This window comes from Quercus lobata, chromosome 12 (genome assembly GCF_001633185.2).
Source record: "Quercus lobata isolate SW786 chromosome 12, ValleyOak3.0 Primary Assembly, whole genome shotgun sequence".
NCBI lineage: Eukaryota > Viridiplantae > Streptophyta > Magnoliopsida > Fagales > Fagaceae > Quercus > Quercus lobata.
The window spans coordinates 7214387-7235476 of record NC_044915.1 but is presented as its reverse complement, the minus strand read 5'-3'; the positions used below and the strand labels follow the sequence as shown (position 1 = coordinate 7235476).

At 36.9% G+C, this 21090-nt stretch overlaps 1 pseudogene; it reads left to right on the top strand.

Moving 5' to 3' along the window:
* Positions 1 to 32: 32 nt before the first annotated feature.
* On the top strand, positions 33 to 7690 carry LOC115972608 (annotated as a pseudogene).
* The last annotated feature ends 13400 nt before the right edge of the window (positions 7691 to 21090 follow it).

Sequence of the window (21090 nt, the reverse complement as noted above, 5' to 3'; positions counted from 1 at the left end):
GTGAGTCTGTGGCCGGTTTTTCGTGTGTAAGAACAAGAATCCATTGATCACCTTTTACTCTCTTGTATAGTGGCAGGAGATATTTGGTCAGTTGTTTTTCAATGTTTGGAGTATCATGGATCATGCAGAGGAACATAGTTCAATTAATAAGCTGTTGACAAGGAGATTTCTACTTCAGCAAATATCTAAAGCTTGGAATGCTGTCACATTATGTGTCTTCTAGACAATTTGGCTAGAGGGAAACAGATATATGGTTAGTTTTATTTTCAATATTTGGAGTATCTTGGATCATGCAGAGGAACATAGTTCAATTACTAAGTTGTTGCCAAGGGGATTTCAACTTCAACAAATATCTAAAGCTTGGGATGCTGTCACGTTATGTGTCTTCTGGACAATTTGGCAAGAGTGAAACAGTATAACATTTGTTTGTGTCAAGTGCCCAACACCTGATGTCAAACAATCCTTGCTAAGATGCAATGGTTCTCTTAGGCAATTTCCAATGACCAATCCTGTTCCTTCTTAGAGTTTTAAATAGCTTGCGGTTGAGTTTGTGGTTTACATTGTGGAGAAGTCTTGTATTATATATTCTTTCTCTTGTCTAAAATAAAATTATTTTAACTATCAAAAAAAGAGTTTCTCTGACTTTTCCACTAAAACATTGTTTGGTAAATATTTGCAGAGGTAGCAATATGTAACATGAATTATTTACATAATGTTCAGTAAAATATATATTTAGAAGTCTTGTGAATTTTTGGTATGATGAAAATAGATAGCATAAGATGTTTCAAGAAAAATTTAAAGCATTACCATATGAACTTTGATGCAGAACAGAAGTAGAAAAATAGGAAATAAGGAGTGACAACAGGAACAACTCTTATGGATCCTTAAGAGTAGTTGGTAGAAGCATTGATATATATAGACTTAAATATATATATATATATTTATTCTTTATTATTATTATATTTTTTATCAGTAAACGTCAATTTTATTCAAAGAAATATAAGTGCAACACAGCCACAGTTCACAGGCAGAGTACAAGGGCTGTCAAAAGTCATATGAAAGTACATAAATCCAAAAACTTTAGTATATCAGAGAAAGAATGACTAATGCTTCAGCAGATTATGATACTTATGCCTAATGCTTTAGGAAGCTTCACCCTGCCTTTCACCTTTTGACCTTGCACATTGCCTATATGCTTCTAAGCTTATGTGAGTCCTCGCAACAAACAGTACTTTTTGATTTTTTGGACAATATGATGGGTTGGCTCATTCTTATTGTGTCAAATTTTTGTTTGTGACCATATCTGTATCCATGAGATTTAGTTAACAAAACCACCAAAAGCTTTGAGTCAAAGACTGAATTGATTTGAGTTAAGTGGACTATTATGTTTGACAATGTTTTATATTTTGCAGATAAAAATGCTGGAATATAGACAGAATAGGTTGGAAATGGAACCTCTGATGCTTAACAATGTATCTCCATCAAATGGAAAATTGGATTCTCTGGAATTCAGGAGGGTTAGTTGCAAAGGAGTTTTTGATGAGAAAAGATCAGTCTATGTGGGTCCACGTTCAAGAAGCATTTCTGGAGTGACTGAAAACGGCTACTATGTAATCACACCCCTTTTGCCATCCCCAACAACACTGAGAGGTATATGCAGCAGGAGTTTATTAGCTTCATTAGTCATTGTAACGTAACTCGCCATCTTCTACATACAATGCAGATTGGCATAGTAAGTTTCTGGTCAAAAAACCTAATGATGAACTCACATAATTTAAGCTTTCTCAAAAAAGAAACTATACTGTACCCTATTGTAATATATCTATTAATTTTTCTCATATTGGCTTGAAACCAAGCTCAAAGAAGCTGTTATATTCTACTAGCATCTTCACATGCACTATGCATGTGTACAAAGTTTTTTTTTTTTTTTTTTTTTTTTAATAAAAAAATATAATATGATTAAGTCTTAATCACAAGTAGTTATAGTTTATGTATAAAACATGTGTCCTGATTTTGTGGAAGTTAAATTTTTTACATTTACTTTTTATTTGTTTTATTCTATCTTTTTATTTTAAGAATGTGGCTTTTTAATGTGTGCAGAGTATATTTGGGGCTTGTTAGTGGGAGTAGAATTTCATGGACAGTTTTTAATTTCTCAATTTACCTGTATGTCCTTAATATGGTTATTTTTTGGAAGAATACAAAAATGGACACTAAAGCGTTCTATTCCGACTATATATATGTATATATATATATGACCTTAGAGAAATAAGGGGTGAAAAGGGATTACTACCTGACTAGTATTGAAAAAAAAAAAAAAACAAACTAAATAGAAATAGCAATTAATAGTATTGTGTCCAAATTGTTGGTACCGTATTCCATTTTGGGATGCACCAAAAGTTTTTCCTCTCAAAGTTAATAGATAAATTTCCTAAGATATCCTTTATTTGAAAAGTAAATGTCATTCTTTCACTTAAGTTTGGATTAATGAGGGTAGTTTTGGTAATTTGTAAGACAACATTAAAAAGGCGTCCCCTCAAAAAATTTAATTTTCTAAACAAGACTAGCAATATGGTTGGGGTGGTTTGGGGTAGAGGAGACAAGGCTTTGGAGGAGGGTGATAGCTATGAAATTCGGGGAAGAGAGAGGGGGGACGCGGGTGGGGGGGGGGGGGGGGATGAACTTCCGAGTTGGGTAGGGGTTCACATGGTTGTGGTCTTTGGAAAAACATTAGAATGGGTTGGGAAACCTTTAGTCATTGTACTCAGTTTGTGAATGGGATGGAGAATTGGGTGCGATTTTGGCATGACTGTTGGTGTGGTGACCATCCACTTAAAGCGGTCTTCCCGGTTTTGTATGAGACTGCCATTGATAGGGAGGCTTTTGTAGAGTCATCTTTGGTGAGGCAGGGTGTGGGGGAGAGGAGTGGGGATGGACTTCCAAGTTGGGTAGGGGTTCACATGGTTGTGGTCTTTGGAAAAACATTAGAATGGGTTGGGAAACCTTTAGTCATTGTACTCGGTTTGTGAACGGGATGGAGAACTGGGTGCGATTTTGGCATGACTGTTGGTGTGGTAACCATCCACTTAAAGCAGTCTTCCCGGCTTTGTATGAGACTGCCATTAATAGGGAGGCTTTTGTAGAGTCATCTTTGGTGAGGCAGGGTGTGGGGGAGAGGAGTTGGGATGTGAGGTTCCTTCGTGATTTTAATCATTGGTAGGTGGCATTAGTAGTGGAGTTTCTTGAAATTTTGGAGACTAACACCCTTCAACTGAGAGTGGGGAATGTATGTGGTGTAAGTTGAAAAAGAATGGGGACTTCCATATCTGTTCTTATTATAATAAGCTTAGAGGTTCTTATTCTGTCATCATCCCATGGAAAGGCATTTGGGGGGTTAAGGCACCAAGATGGGTTTCCTTCTTTGTTTGGATTGCAGCAGGGGGAAAAATACTCACTGGTGATAATTTGAGGAGAAGAGGATCTTCTATTGTGGATTGGTGTTATATGTGTCGGTATATTAGGGAGACTGTGGATCATCTAATGATTCACGGCAAGAGGGCTTATCTTTTGTGGAGCTTTGACGGTAGAACATTTGCAGTCTCTTGGGTTTTACAAGGAAGGGTGATAAACCTGCTATTTGGATGGAGGAATTGGTGGGGAAGTACTTGTCTGATATTTGGAATTTGACAGCATTTATGTTTGATGTGGTGCATTTGGAGGGAGTGTAATAATTGTACATTTGAAGATGTGGAGAGTTTGGGGAATCAACTCCTTGCCTCATTTATGGGCTCTCTGTTTGATTGGTCTCGGGCTTGGGAACTCACATCTAGTGATTCCCTTTTGATGTTTATAGATTTGCTTCTTCCTTGTTCATAGGTTTTTTTGGGGAAATTACACTTTGCCCACTTGTGGTTTTCTTGAAAAACACTTTACCCACTTGTGGTTTAAAAAATGGCACTTTACCCACCTGTGGTCCTATCTATTAACAATTCGTTGCCCACCTATGGCCTTGCCATTAACACAATTTAACTTAAAAACATATTAGAAAGTGAATCAAACACACTGAAAAGCCAATATCATTACTTAACAGCTTTGAGCCCTTTGAAGTTTCTGTTGCCCAAAGAGAAGCTAACATAGTAGCTTCATATGTCATATGTATTCTAGTTAATCTTTGATTGAATTTTTTTATGTGAACTATTGGACAGAGAAGTTCCAATATAAAAAGCTCCAATTCATATTCAATCTTTAAGAGATTCTCTACAAATTCATATTCAATTTTTTTTATGTGAATTTTTTTTAAAGTATTGATTTTAAACAAAGTCCTTCTTGTTTCCTTTACCTTCTCTTCCTATATCAACCCCACCTAAACCAAGTTCTCTGGTTTTAGAACTTAACCACATAATGAAACCCAAAAAACTAATTTATAAATCCCCAACATTTTTAATTTTATGCCAAAAATTCTTGGGGTTTCTTTCTTTTCCCTTAATTTTGAAGTCTGTTTTCTCTTTTATTTATCTAATTGTTGGTATTCACAGTTTGATTTCTCTGTAGGAAACTTTCAAAATCTTCTTCTGGGTACATGTTTCCCAGATCTGGTTTTGTGTCCTAACTTCTGCTTTTATCAGTATCCTTTGAGTTGTCCACATTCTCTTTTGATTTCTTCATCATCACAGTCAGACTACAATTTAGTTTTTTCTTTTCCACTCTCTTTGCCTTTCTTTCCTAACAGTTTCCAGAGCTTGAATCAGGCTTCCCAAGCATGTATCAGCATCACCTTCCTCAGTCTTGGGCATCAATTTCTGCAATTTCTAACACAGAATTCAATAGAAACAACATGGAGAATTACCATCAATTTCTGCAATTTCAAAAAAATAAAATAACATAAAAACCCTAGGTTAGAGAACGTACTTGGAACTTCACTCCAGAGGGGTATTCCTCAAACTCTCTTATAGGGGTTGGAACTTCACTCCAGAGGGGTATTCCTCAAACTCTCTTATAGGGGTTTTGATTGGAATGGTAATCGAAAGTGATTATGGAAATTTCACTTGATGATCTTCATGGAGTGGCTGAATCCGACAAGAAAGAGTGAAGAGTGTGGCATCGGGTTTCTTTCTCTTGGTTTTAGTGTGTTTGATTCACTTTCTAAAATGTTTTTAAGTTAGATTGTGTTAGAGTAACGGCAAGGCCTCAGATGGGTAATGGATTATTAACAAATAGGATCACAGGTGGGTAAAGTACCATTTTTTAAACTACAAGTTGGCAAAGTGTAATTTCCCTTCTTCTTCTTTTTTCCCTTTTCTTTGTACGTCTTTGCTTCTTTGTGATCTTTTCTCATGAAGTGATCTTTTTTCATTGACATTCAACATATAAAAAATATATGGGACGGAGTTAGTAAAATATTTCTGGACATTGAACATATGTTAGATGCACCTATCATAGTGATATGTGTTTCCACAGGTGATCAAAACAATCCAGTTACAAGGGCTCTTTGATTTTATTGATGTGCCAAATATTGGCTCAAACAATTTGACATTACTTGTTGGCTTAGATTGTATCCTAGATTTGGGAGTTTTCTCAACAAGCAGTGTTTTGTACCATAAAAAATTAAAGTAGGGTTCTACTGTCTTGGAGAGAAAAATTCTCAAGGTTTTATCCTCTCCTTCATATCTTAAAAAAAAAGGTTGTGTTGTCTTGACTGATTGATGGTTTGTAGTATTAGCTAAAAGTGTATTGAATATTTTTCTTCCAGCATGCAGTCGCCAATATTGGTTAACAGAGGATGGGTTCCTCGTAGTTGGAAAGAAAAGTCTTTGGAAGATTTACAATCCAGCGAACTTCCTTCCAGTACAGCAACCCCATCTGTCAAAGATAGCGAAAGCAGCTCTTGGTGGAGGATTTGGTCTAAGAAGCCCAAAAATATTGAGGTTTGTTTTGTAGTTACTTGATGCCTTGTTCAGGTGGGGCATATCAAAGATACAATCTAAATTTTTGCAACTTACAGGTCAATGCCCCTGCTGTCATTCCTTCAGAAGTTGTTGGAGTAGTTCGTGGGAGTGAGAAGCCTAGCATATTTGTTCCAGCAAATGATCCAAGCTCCTGTCAGTGGTTCTATGTTGATGTTCCTGCATTGGCTCGTGCTGCTGGACTTCCTGAGAATACTATCTACATTGAAGACGTAAACGAAAATGTCAATCCAAGTAACCCATACCCGATCCCAAAAGATGCTAATACCTTGATTTGCAGCTCAGTAATGCCACAGGACCATCTTAATTATACATTCACATGGTATGCTTTTGCATCTTTAGATACACCAAATTTTGGATGCACTTGCAATCCTCTTCTGAAAAGACTGGTTTGCTGTTACTGCATTCATAATCATTTTTTATTCATTTATGCCTTGATCTCAGTTTATATTGTTCATGATTATTCCAAGAATGGAAGGAGTTCATCTTCCAATTGTCATGTTTGTTTACCATTTTGTGGACCTATATATAGGCCAGCAGTGCCACTATGATATTTCCCTGGTCAATTGGGAAATAATCAAATTAATTTAATTCGTTAATTTTAACATATAATGAAAACTGGTCAACAAATTGTTAGTGAAAATAACAATCTGTTCTGTTAAAGGTTCATACTTAGTTATGCTAGTAGCATGTTAAGCAGCTACCAACTTACCATAAACTTCTCAAAGCCACAGATGATTCAAAGATTTCATATACTTATTATTTGAATAAGGCATAATTTAGATATTTGTTTTAAGTTCTATGGGAACATCTTTATGGGAACATCTTTATGTAAAGCGGAAGCGACTGTTACTTCAAACATCATTTCTGTTAATCAAACTATCAAAATGTTTTGATCACTGTACATCAATGAAAGAAAAACATGCTTGTGGGGTTTGGTTGATGTGGGAGGCACAAATCCCAAAATGTATTTTAGCATGTTATTGCACTCTTCTACATACTAGTTGTTTACTTAATTATATAATATGTTGAAGATATGAAATCCACACATATTTCCACAAGCAACAGGCCAACAGAATTATAAGATAAATTCTCTCGCAAGGTTAAGAAATTCTGGGACATACTACACTACCTTTTCTGATGTCATGTTTTATTTTGCTCAGGTACTCTCTATCTGCTGCTGTCACGTTTATGGCTTTCAAAAGATTAAGGCCCAAAAAGAGTCGGAGATAGCATTTTCTCATCAGCGGTGACTTTTACCAATCATTGTTCTTCCTCTAGATCTCATCCATGAATTTGATTTAGGAGAACATGGAGAAGTTAAATCCACTTCCCATCAATACTGTCCTTGTTGAAATGAGAGAATTTTACTGTCTTTATCAAAATCGGCAGAATTTTAACTGTTGATAATATTTATCTTTTCATAAGGTCTTACTTGACAGGAAAATGTTTTGTGGATCAGCTGCTTTCATCATTAAATAAGCTTACATGAGGGCAGTCAAGTCGATGGAAAATAATGTTTTATTTTCTGTTTTGATATAGTGAAGAGTCTCTCTTACAAATCTTGCATAGAAGCTGTTTCTCTCTACCTTTTCTTTGTTTGGTGTGACATGATGTACTTTCCAGTTTAACAGAGGATTCCATTGGCCCTGTATAGAGATAAATTGTGATTAAAGTAGTCTAACAATATGGAATTAGACTTCATTGGGTGGAAAGGTGTACAATTATGAAGTTAGCTCATGAAGTTATATTGTACCTCTCTCTCTCTCTGCAGTAATCATCTACGTCACCTTGTAGCTCAATTGGCACCACTTGGTGACTTCAATAGAGTAAAGCTACTACATCCATAACAATTTCACAACAAATTTTAGGTTGCAAGTTAATATTGGTGGATAAAAAAGTGATGTAAGTAGTGGGCTTATATTATAACCAATAATAACTTGCTATTTAGGATTTTTTTTTTTTTTTTTTTTTTTTTAAGTTATGAAAATATTGTGCACATAGCATTACGCTTTCAACAAAAATATTTATGGTTCAAAGGTCTTAAATCCATTGTAAATAGTGAATTTAAAAAAGGGAGAAGAGAGGAAGGAATGTGGGATGGCAGAGGGGTGTGTTTTGAAATTGATTATCCCTTCTAAAAGCTGAGAAGGATTACAAACAAAGAAGGCCAACATGAACCACTTTTAGCACATTCTCGGTAGAGTGAATAGATTTTGCCTCTTTTAAGTGGCACAAGGGGGTGGAGCTGAGGTCTAGATTGTTGTAGCTCCATTTCGTGTGTTAGTCCCTGCCCTGCAATGGTCAAAGTATCAGTAATGTTGAGCAATTTTGGAGAAAATTGTGGAGTGAGTGGGTTAGTAACAAAAACTTAATGTAATTTGGTGAAGTGGACAATATATACTCTCAAACCCGAACTGTGAATGATGGGGGCCTGAAACGGTCACACTTGCTCTTTTGAATTGTCGCCTTGGAGGACTGGTGCTTCAGTTGTCCACAATGATGTAGTAAATAACTTGTTGAACCGTCTTCATGAGCCTCATATTGAAGTTTTTTATTTATGCCATCGCTTGGATCCTCTGGTGTTTGGGAAATTAGGCCTAAGTTGAATAACAAGGACCATGTCCAATTAGACTAGCTTGAGATTTTGTAGCTTATGCCATGGAATATGGAAATTACACTCATCTATTAAGTTCGTTGACCTAAGATTCTAGAGCATTGATCTTGCAATATTTGCAAAAGCATTCATGTTTCAGTTTCTTGGTTAGAAGTTTTCCCCATTATTCATAGCATCTTGTCGCTCCTGATGTAATCTTAATGTTTCTATAATAAAATTTTCTATTAGTGGTAACTAAAAAATGGTGAGTTGGAGTTGATGTAATTTTTATTTGAGCTCTTTTACAAATATATAAAAATCTCACAATATTTTCATAACAAGCTGAAGTTTTTCCAACCATAAGTCAAAATAAAATAAAAGGAAAAAAAATTCCCCAAACCCACCACAACTCAAAACAAGCCTAATGATCAAATGTTATAAGATTTTGTTATGACTAAAAACTTTCTCATTTTTTAATATTATTTGATACCTTTTTATTTAACTAAATTTCTAATGAAGTATCACTCAAAAATTAATGATGCAAAAGATATGGGTAAAATATAAGCAACTCATCATCTTTAAGCAAATCAAAACTTTCTCATCTTTGAGTAATTTCTAAGCTAGACTCAACCCTTACACAACTCTATTGATACAACCCAATTTTGACATGTGAACACTAGAATTTACCAACAAATTTATGAACTATGACAGTGTTAATTTTTTTTTTTTTTTAATTGGGAGATTTGTCTTAACTTACACTTCATTCATATATATATATATATATATATATATATAATATAAACCTAGGAATATTTGGGAAGGAATAAACATTTTCTATAAGGTTCCTATAAATAAATCAAACATATGGATGCCACGTTCTTAAAATCTTATTGATTTAAATAAATAAAAAATTTATAAAAGAAAAACCCAAAAATCTTATAGATATCTAATAATAATAAAAAAACTAAATGTTAAGTTAATAAAATGAAGGTGAAATACCAATTTTATCTTCATTATAAACACACATATAGAAACTATAAGATATACAAGTAAAATTATATATATATATATATATATATATATATATATATATATATATATATATATATATATATATATATATATATATATATATATATATCCCTTCATTTATAAAATCACAAACACAATAGAAAATAAAAAAGAAAAATATCATATTTCATTCAATTCTTTTATGGCTTGCTTAGATGGAGGGAGGTGAGAAGAGAGTAAAGAGAAGAGAATATTTAATTAACCCTGTTTGAATGTTTTTTTTAAAGGCAGAGGAAGGGTTTGGAGGGAATTCTTACCCCTCTTAACCCTTATTTTTTAATTTCCCCAAATTTGGAGGGGAGAGGGGTGGGGGGACTGAAGATTCTAGTCTTAATAACTGAAGATTCTAGTCTTAATAATTTTTTTTTTTTTTTAAATTACTCATTTTAGCCCTCACCACATTTTCACAATTTACAAAATATACCAACCTCTAAAATGGTAAAAATCCTTTTTGTGTTGTCTCAATACTCATCATCCATCTTAGTTTTCTCTTACACCTCTCTCTCTCAAATTCTTAATATTTTCTATCTTTATTTCTCTCTCTTGAGTTTCTTGACACGGAATTGGGTCAATTTGGGGGTTTATAATTTTTACAATATTACATAACTTGATAACATTTTTTTAAATTCATATTATAATCTTGTCGTTGAATTACATATTGTCTATATTTTTAATATGCATGTCAAATTTTATGTCACTTGAATATTATTTAATATTTGATACTTAGATTCTTCTTTTATGCATAATTTTTTATATAAAAGAAAACATGAAATTTAAAAATATAATTTATGAGATAGTTTTTAATCTCTAATCATTTGGAAATTCAACAATTATGAATGGTATATAAAGAAAATGACATCTTTAGATGGAGTAGTCAAAATTCATATCCTAGTTAATAAATCCTAAAACTTAATAAATTGTTATTTAATTTTTTTTTTCTTTTATTGTTATGATTGTTCATAAGGGCACTGACATACAGGAGAAAACCAAAATAAGTTTCTAGGATTTTTCAACCTAAAAAATTACTAGCTAGGTTCGCTAAAAAGTTTTTTTTTTCTTTTTTTTTTTTTTTTTGGTAAACCAAAATTTCATTAAAAAAAACTAAGGATTACAAAGTCTAGGGTATGTGATACCCCAAGCGTTAGCTGCAAGCTGATACAAAATACATGAGGGGGGATGGGAATGCAAATAAAGAGAGCTAGCACTATGAATTCCTTCCTTTGCCAAAATGTCCGCGCAATGATTTCCTTCACGGTGAATGTGGTCAATCCGAGCTTCCTCAAAACACTGGAGGAGGGACCTACAGTCATTAATAATATTCAAATAAGGATGTGGAGAGTTAGAATAAGCATTATGGGAGTTAAGCACATTTGTAACAGTTTGAGCATCAGTTTCTATCGGGAGCTTTTTAATGTTCAGGTTTTTGGCTAGGCTAAGACCATTTCTTAAGCCCCATAGTTCAGCAGCCATCGAGTAAGTAAAACCAATGTTTTTGCAGAAGCTGTCGATCCACATGCCATTATGGTCTCTTATCAGATCACCTGCCGAGGCCAAACCCGGGTTTCCCCTAGTCGACCCATCCGTATTCAGTTTAAAGAAACCAAACGGAAGGGGTTTCCAACCAACGTAAAAAACATTATTTTTCATGTTGGATCTTTTGGGTGGAAGGGTGTGAGTGATTTCCTGGGAGAGGGTTTTTATTGTTACGAGCCGACCATATGGACCACATGGCAAAAGGGAGGGTTGTGGATCAAGGAGTGTTCAGCTAAGATGGGATGACCAATGAAGAGGTGGACATGTGCTTTAGCCACTCTGTGAGGTTGAGATTGAAAAAATCCAGTGGGAGTGAATTATTTGAAAGGCCATGCCATATGGGACGAATGCTTGGGCAGTCCCTGAGAATATGAATTGTAATTTCAGAGTATGAAAGACAAAGAGGGCATGAGTCATCATTTATAATGTGTCTCTTGAGGAGTTGATTTTTTTGTGTGAAGGTGGTCATGGCATGCAAGCCATAGGAATGTTTTCACACTTGGGAGGGTGTGTGATTTCCAAAGCCAATTCCAGGCAGCGGCGTTATGGGTTAAAGGAAGGTTTGCAGCAAGAAGATAGGTCGTGCAAGGATTAAACTGTCCGTTTGGGGAAAGGTTCCACGTGGGTAGGTCACTTAAGGTGGAGAGAAGAGGTCTGGGAGTGGCTCGGATAATGTCGTGGACCTGGTCTGGAAGGGCAAATGATAAAGCATTTAAGTTCCAGTTTCCATTGGCATCCCAACAATCCTTAACCTTTGGTGGTGTCAAGAATGTGAAGCGAGCCTTGGATGAGGTTTCAGAAAGGACCATGACCGATCCAGTTGTCATACCAGAAGTGGGTTGTTTCGCCATTTTTGATAATCCAACGGCTACTTTCATCACAAATGGATTTGGCTTTTAAAATGTTGTTCCACGTCAAAGATTTTCTTTTGGTGACATTCGAGGTACTAGGGTATTTGCTTTAGTATGGAACTGTTGGGGAGATAAACACCTTGGGGAGCTTCCTTGAGTAATTAATATAACATATAGAGACACACTTTAACCCAAAAGGCCTAAGCCCCAATGGGTATGTGCTCAATTATGTTATATTAACCACTCATTCTTCTCATCTTTATTCAATGTGGGACTTCACTCACACGTGTAACCCAACAATCTCCCCCTCACGTGTGAGTCTCTGCTTCTCTGTGGGCTTCAAGACCTCTCTATGGGCCATGAACTAGTCCTACTTACTCCCCCTTGCCTAATGGGCTTTTCACTTCATCAATGCATCATCCATGAGTCTCTCGTACGCCATCCATGGGAACCACGTGTCAACCCCACACGCACATCCATGGGAACCCCGCACGTCCATGTCCATGGGAACCTTGCATCACACCATTATTTAGCACCATTAGCAATATTCATTTGTTGGGCTCTTTTTTTTTTTCTTCTCCTTCTCCAGGATCTTTATGTGTGGGCCATGTAGGCTTTCTCTGTCCCCGCTGGATAGGGACCATGAACACCTCACCACCTTCGCCGCACACCACCATGGGCTCTGATACCACTTGTTGGGGAGATAAACACCTTGGGGAGCTTCCTTGAGTAATTAATATAACATATAGAGACACATTTTAACCCAAAAGGCCTAAGCCCAATGGGTATGTGCTCAATTATGTTATATTAACCACTCATTCTTCTCATCTTTATTCAATGTGGGACTTCACTCACACGTGTAACCCAACAATCTCCCCCTCACGTGTGAGTCTCTGCCTCTCTGTGGGTTTCAAGACCTCTCTATGGGCCATGAACAAGTCCTACTTACTCCTCCTTGCCTAATGGGCTTTTCACTTCATCAATGCATCATCCATGAGTCTTTCGTACGCCATCCATGGGAACCATGTGTCAACCCCGCACGCACATCCATGGGAACCCCGCACGTCCATGTCCATGGGAACCTTGCATCACACCATTATTTAGCACCATTAGCAATATTCTTTGTTGGGTTTTTTTTCTTCTCCAGGATCTTCATGTGTGGGCCATTTAGGCTTTCTCTATCCCCGCTGGGTAGGGACCATGAACACCTCACCACCTTCGCCGCACACCACCATGGGCTCTGATACCACTTGTTGGGAAGATAAACACCTTGGGGAGCTTCCTTGAGTAATTAATATAACATATAGAGACACACTTTAACCCAAAAGGCCTAAACCCCAATGGGTATGTGCTCAATTATGTTATATTAACCACTCATTCTTCTCATCTTTATTCAATGTGGGACTTCACTCACACGTGTAACCCAACAATCTCCCCCTCACGTGTGAGTCTCTGCTTCTCTGTGGGCTTCAAGACCTCTCTATGGGCCATGAACAAGTCCTACTTACTCCCCCTTGCCTAATGGGCTTTTCACTTCTTAAAAGTTTCAAATACATCAGATTTATTTTTCAGAAAATAAACCCATACCTTTCTGCTTGAGTCATCAATAAAAGTGATGTAGTACCTTGAACCTCCAAGGGATGCAACCGGAGAAGGCCCCCACAAATCAGTGTGTACTAACTCCAATTTTTCAGCCTTCGGTGTTCTGTCAATTTTCAAGAAGCTCACCTTTTTCTGCTTTCCTAAAATGCAACTTCCACACATGTCAAAATCAATGGACTTCAATTCTGGTAGTTTTCCTTTTGACAGCAGCATCTTCATCCCTCATTCTTCTCATCTTTATTCAATGTGGGACTTCACTCACACGTGTAACCCAACAGGAACTCCCATAATCTTTTGGCTAGGAGGGCCCTATTTCGGCTCATGCTCTTTGATATACCTAGACCTCCTAGGTGTTTTGGTTTTGTGACAACATCCCAGCCAATAGCATGCATTCTTTGCCTTATGGTCGAGTCACCCTAAAGGAAGTGTCGGTTAATCTATCTCAGTGCAAGTTTTCTGGGGAAGCATGGTGCCCTACATAAGGCGGGTGGGCATGGCCGAGGTGACAGAGTTGATAAGCGTGAGGCAACCCGCCATGGATAAGGATCTAGCTTTCCAACCAGAGAGCTTAGCACGGACCTTGTCGACAATGGAATCAAAGGCTCGCTTGTCTCTACCATCAGTGATGATGGGGACACCAAGGTATCTCCCAAACTCATTCGTACGGTTCATGCCCAACTCGTTTTCAATGGTGACGATATTCTCAGCACTAGTGTGGGGCGAAAAGAAGAGTTTTGATTTGCTGTGGTTTACTTTTTGGCCGAAACAGTTGCAGAAGGTATCAAGAACTCTTTTGATGGTGATGCTATTCTTCTTGGTTGCCTTAGTAAAGAGGATCAAGTCAAAAGATGCGTGAATGAGGGGCCATCTCTAGAGGTTTTCACTCCAGTCCAATTTCCAAGAGCGATCTCAGAGTTTATGAGGTCAGCAAGGTACTCCGTGCATAGAATGAAGATGTACGGTGAAAGGAGATCACCCTGGCGGATGCCCCTTAAAGGAAGGAAAGGGTCAAGTTTTTCGCCATTTATAAGAACCGAGGGGTTGGGCGAGTTGATGCATGACATGATAAGGTCAATCCACGCTTTTGGGAAGTTGAACCAGATGAGGAAGCAATGGATGAAACTCCATTCAAGTCTATCGAAAGCTTTCTTAAGGTCGATCTTAAGCACCATGAGGCCACGCTTGCGTCTGGAGATTGTCATGGAATGCAGAATGTTCATATCCTTGTCAACGAAATAACTAAAATAGAAAGTTACAACGCCAGTAGTTCATCACAGTTCTTACTACTTTTGATATGGAGTTTTTCCATTTGGACAAAATAATAAAAATATTTATATATATTAGTGTAGATCAAATCATTGGTTCGGATACACTTATTTTGTTTTCCTTTTTATGCATATCAAAATTTTCAATGTTTCTTTTTCTTTCTTCATTCTTTAAACGATGGTTGCTTAGCTTATTGCTTGAAAAAGACAAATATATATATGGGCTGATTACAACTTACCCATCTGAAATTTTATGGGCAAATCTGGGTTTTGAATTCTGTGCTGATGATGCTTGGATTTAAGGTTGATTGGAAAGATTTTAGTTCAAGATTTTTATAATTAAAAATTGATGAAGGAATTCATATGTTTGCTAGATTGATGATTCTTTTACAGTATTTGTTTGAATCTATGCATATGATGCAATGAGTGTAAATACATGTTTGAAATGCTAAGACATTGAGTAAAATTTGTTACCAACCACCTTTTGATCTTATTTTCTCTTGTATTTTTATGTTGTTTGTGTTTTTAGAGGAGAAAGACATAAAAATGGAGCAAAATTAAATATTAAACCCTATTTTTAACAGAGGTGGATTACGGAATTTTAATTGAGCTAACTTCAAGTAGGTAAAGTATCAAATTTCAAACTACAAGTAGACAATTTAAATTTTAGATAAACCACAAGTGAATAAGTTGTAATTTATACACACATACTAGTATATGCCCGTACGAGGCACGGATTAATCAAAATTCATATATAAAAAAAAAATTTTATATTAATTTACATAAAATTAAATAATAAAAATAAATGAATATTTTACTTTTAAGTTATATGATGAATGCATAATGTATGAAACTAAGGTGTTATAAATGCTCATAAAAAAAGGTGTTATAAATGCATATATATGTCTAAAATAATTGAATGGAAGATGGTAGATAACTATATAACTAATATAAAAAGAGATACCTAAAAAAATATATCAAAGGATTTTGCATAATATATTGAGATTTAAGGCTCAAGTAATATTAAATGGAAAAGCCTTGAATTTAATAATCAAAATCTATTCAAAAAAATGATTGAAAGCATATTTAAGTGGAAACCTCAAATGAAAATTTAATTTTTATCCTTGAAAGCATGGGAGAAAACACCAAAACTTGAGTGATTTTCACCCAACCAAAAAAAAAAAAAAAGTTACTACAAGATTATACTACGTTGCTATTTTTTAATTAAGATTTTTTTATAAAGCATTAGATGAAGAATTTGGATTGTAATTAAATTAAGAATTTTATTAACTTAAAAATTATAGGAGATCATAAGTGATTAGATGGAGAATTTGGATTGCAATGAAATTAAGATTCTTATCAACTTAAAAATTATAGTAGAAGAAGATAAACCAAAAAAAAAAATTATATCTATTTTCTTAAAATCTAAAAAAAAAAATCTGCAATTTGGTGAGGTCACTCAGTGCAACAATGGTTTATAAGTCCAACTTTTATTATATAAAAGAAAAATCTAAATTTCTAAACATTAAAAATATGGAAAACAAAGTTAAGCAAAGAGAGACTCACATTAGAATTTGATTGATGGATCTAATTTATCAGATATATATATATATATATATATATATATATATATGTATATATATATTTCTCTTTTATCCAATTTTAAATTGGCAGCAAATTTTGCTTTTAGAAAAGCTAGACTATACATAAGAAAGCATCAAACGGAAACCACAACAAATTAAATCCCCAATGTTGATGTCAATAACATATAAAATGAAAATAAATGATATAGCTAGCATAATTTGTAAACACATCCATACATGAAATTTCAACCTATCTATAAAATGAATAAATTCAATAAATAAAAAAAGAGAACAGAAGAACTACTTTGTTCGATTACAGTTTTTAGGCCCAACTTGTACTTCCTTTGATATTGTAAAACCTACCTACTTTTCATTTGCTTTGCACATTAGAGTCTACCATATATATTTACTTAACTAAATAACATTATACTTTATATGCATCTTCAAAAAAAAAAAAAGTTATATACTATAATAGGACTTTTTTATTTTTCTCAAAATGTGAAATGCAAAAAGTTATATAAACCATGTTATCAGGTAGAGAGAAGAGAAGAAATCCATATATTAACCATTTTTTTAAAACTCCACCATGATTTTTAGATTGAGACGTAAATCCATGATTATCAACTAATTAAGGGAATGGATATTGTAAGGACACGATTCGTGGCGGACCGTAACAGTGTCGGGTTCGCACGTGAAAAGGCCCTAACAATATCATTTGTAGAGCGTGGGTTTGGAAGGCTAGGCCTTGATCGACAGGCGGTGGGTTTTTCGTGGTGTTCGTACAAGTTTAAGTTTTTCTTCACCCCTATAGTCTTTCTCCTGGAGGTGAGCTGGGAGGCTTTGGTTTTTGGCCATTTTTCCCAACCCCCTCTTTAGGTTACTTATTTTTCCTTTTATATTTGCCTGCGTTCATTGTCCTTCGTCCACGTATAGGGTCAACCTTTCCAAGATTGATACTTGTCCCATCAGCCCATATTCAAAGTCGTTGGGGGTGGTTGTAAAAGCCAAAGAATGCGACTCTGTCAGGTTCAGAGTATTGAATGGCAGTAAGGGCAACTTTCCCCGGATATTTTAGATCTTTCTTCCAAGTTTCAGTCCTATACCGTTTTTACCCCTCTTTCAGGGGGGACTTTGGGTCTGCCGAGAACTGAGCTGTCCTCGGCGGTATCCATAGGCTATTTTGTCGAGCTTGGGCCATAGCCTTCCTCGGTTTGGGCCTTTGGATTCTCCCCGGGTAGATGCGCCTGGCCCATAAATCATTTGGGCCCCACAATAGCCCCTCAAAACCCGGTTGTCCAACCTCTTGGTTGGAAAGGGGGGTTTTGGTGATGCCGAACCTCTTCCCACGGCCTAATCAATTTGACCTATTAATAATGCTGGCGGCTCTTCATCTGTCCAAGAAATGCACCGGTCTATGAGACAGTTTTTTGATATCGCGCTTGATGCGTTCTTATCGTTTGGGTATCCAAGACGCGCTTTTAATGACCACTATTTACGAGACTACTTTAATTCGGCGGTTTGTTTTGATGGGGTGGAGAAACGGAACCGGCATGTTTGTGTTGGTAGATTCCTTTGGAGATCTGAACCTATTAAATGTCTCCCGCTCCACCCTCTGTATAAGAAGGAAGGGAGGAGGTTATTGTTTTTGTAAAGAATCCCTTTTCATCCTTCTGAGATTTGAAATACTTGGCCTCCCCTAGGGTTCATTTTACCCACTGGTTTATAAACTAAATCGTGATACACTTTACCATAACAACGAGTGATGCAGGAGCCAAACCCCTCCCATAAACGCCATGTTCCAATAAAGCTCATTATGGCTCGATCGGGACAGGGGTGGCGAAGACTCAAAATCAACCTCACCCTTCTTTCAGTCAAAATCCGAAGCAGGGACTTGTCACGTCAAACTTTCGGCGTGACTGAGTCGAGAACACCCATCATCAGTACCAACCGCTCTCCTATGAGCATACCTAGTATGGCTCCAGTGTGTTGGGAGTCAGGATCGAGGCAGGGACTAAGTGTCTCTACTTCTTCCTCTCTTCCTTCACTGGTGCTACCCTCCGTCTCCCTTTCTTAGTCTTCCCAGCACCAGATCCATCCTGGTGCTTTCACTTCTCCCTCTTTTGCTCCTTTTTCTTTCTTTTCATCTCTTCTCTCTTCTTCTCCTCCTTCTTTACTCATGTCCTCCATCTTCTTCATTGATTTCTTCCTTACTATTTCCTTCTCCTTCATTTTTTCCCAAAGAAGGTTCTTATCGTAATATGAGCAGTATTGAGGCAGAGATTGGAGAGACTTTGAAGACGAGTTTAAAAGACGCCTGACAGTTTACTTATCTGTACTACGGATGTAATTGTTGCTTAGGCAGTTCACATTTTGTATAGGCTCGTTTGAGCCCCTCTTTGTACGTTGTAATAATTTTTCGTATTAATAAAAATTGTTGTTATTTTATTTCGCATGTTTTGTCTCTATGCCTTTTCTTTCTTTTTTTAAATTTACAAATGCTGCTCGGCACAATAATATAGCATCTAAATCAATGACGACTAAGACCAAAATACTTGATAATAAAAAGATGTCACCATAACTTTAATAGAAATGCTTGGCACAATAAGGCCGACTAGTGAAAAGTAATACTTACCCCATGCTAGCCGAGGAGTAAGACGAAGGTTTGATGCCGTGTGAGGAATAACCATTTGAAGATATATCACCCACCAAATGAACAGCCTTCTTATACGACTAAATGCTGGGGCGTTCCACCACCTTCCTTACAACTTTATTGGTCTTAACCTTTTATGGTGTTTAAGCCGTGGATGAAGTGACCTGACATTTTTATTAAGTAACCCATCTTACGAAATTCAAACCTTTTCTTATCCAAGTATTTGGTTTCCCCATTGGCTTGGGTCCGAGGACCATACAAGGCCTTGGTTCTGTCCAAAACTTGTAATAATTATAATTTTTTGTACTTGGTTTTCCCATAGGCTTGGGTCCGAGGACCATGCAAGGCCTTGGTTCTGTCCAAAACTTGTAATAATTATTTTTTTGTACTTGGTTTTCCCATAGGCTTGGGTCCGAGGACCATGCAAGGCCTTGGTTCTGTCCCTGGGCTACTATGCTGAACGGGCCTGGGCCGCGAATTTACTGGGCCCGCAAATTAAGAGGTATTTCCATAGTCTTTGATCACGCGGTACTTTTTGGCGTCCCAGTGTTCGAGGTGCGCCTTCTCGAGACTCCTTTAACCTCAGGGTTGCAGACGACGTTGGAAATCGAGCCAGAGACGTTTTGTCTGTAGCGTTCCTTGGGACGCTGCGTGAATTAAATGCCACCGGTTTACTTCTGGGTATAAATGGGATAGGGGATCACTTCACTTGCACATGAACTCTCCTGTTCCCTTCAGAACCATATTTCTTCCATATCCGCGATCTCTCTTTCTAGTGCCACTGCCTCAAAGCAAGATGTTTGAGGCGTGGATGGGGATGAAAGGTCTCCGCACGCTTCAGAGGCACCGAATCCTCAAGGTGATATGGTATGGACAAGGATGGCACAGATTCAAGCCAGTCCTCCGTCTTGACAGGAGGAAGATGGTACTCCTCCTTCTTTTAGTCAAAATCCGAAGCAGGTTCTGGTCATGCCAGATTTTTGGTATGTCAGAAGAAGGAATTTCCGCCATCAGCGTCGTCTGCCTTGTAGCAGGCAAATTTTTGCGAGGGCTCCCCAACTTCCGGCTCCCTGCACCTTTTCTGTAGATGGTGTTAGCCTGAGGTCAGGTTCCCTGCACCTTTTCTTCACCGGTGCAGGCCCCAAGTTGGGTTCTTTTGCTGCCTGAGTTATGGGCGTGCAAAAGCATTGAGGAGGAATAAGGTCTCGAGGCAGTAGCCAACTTCTCCTCTGTGCTACCTCCTCGGCTTTATCTTCACTCTCTTGTATTTTTCGTTACTTACGTAGTTAGCTTCAATGTAGGCTTTGTTTCAGCTTTTCATTGTACACTGTACTGTTCCTTTGTCTTAATAAAATATGTGTCTATTTCTCTATACATATCTTTCTTCTCTGTAACAACTACTTTATGCATGAATATTAAATATAAGCTTGCCCTTAATGATATCCCAGGCAGAAAAATGCCTTAACACAGATTCCTACTAGTTTAAACTTACAAATATTATCAAGCATAACAAGGTTAATCATCAATAAATTAAACTCTTGGAACTAACCGGGATAACCGCTGAGTGCTGCGCGATGCATGCTAGAGCGATGTCCGAGAACGATAAATTCTAAATAATTCGTCCGAGAGGGTAGCCGAGTAGCAAGGGACTTTGGTTGTGCTTTTGGGTAATATGTTGCGCCGTATCGCACCAACCCCTTTAATACTGGGGATCAGAGGGTAGACCAAGGAATCCGCGCAATCAAGGTATTAACCCATCTGTTAACGCGAAGTTCTCTTCGGATGGATTTTGAGGTTTATGTGCCATAGTTTTTTTTTTTTTTTTTTTTTTTTTTTTAAATAGTTTTCCTCATCCCAGGTTTGGTTCCCCTAGCTTTTGAGTCCCTGCATCAAAACTAGTTTTCCTCATCCAGTAGTTGGTTTCCCATAGGCTTGAGTCTGAGGACTATGCAATGCCTTGATTCTGTCCAAAACCT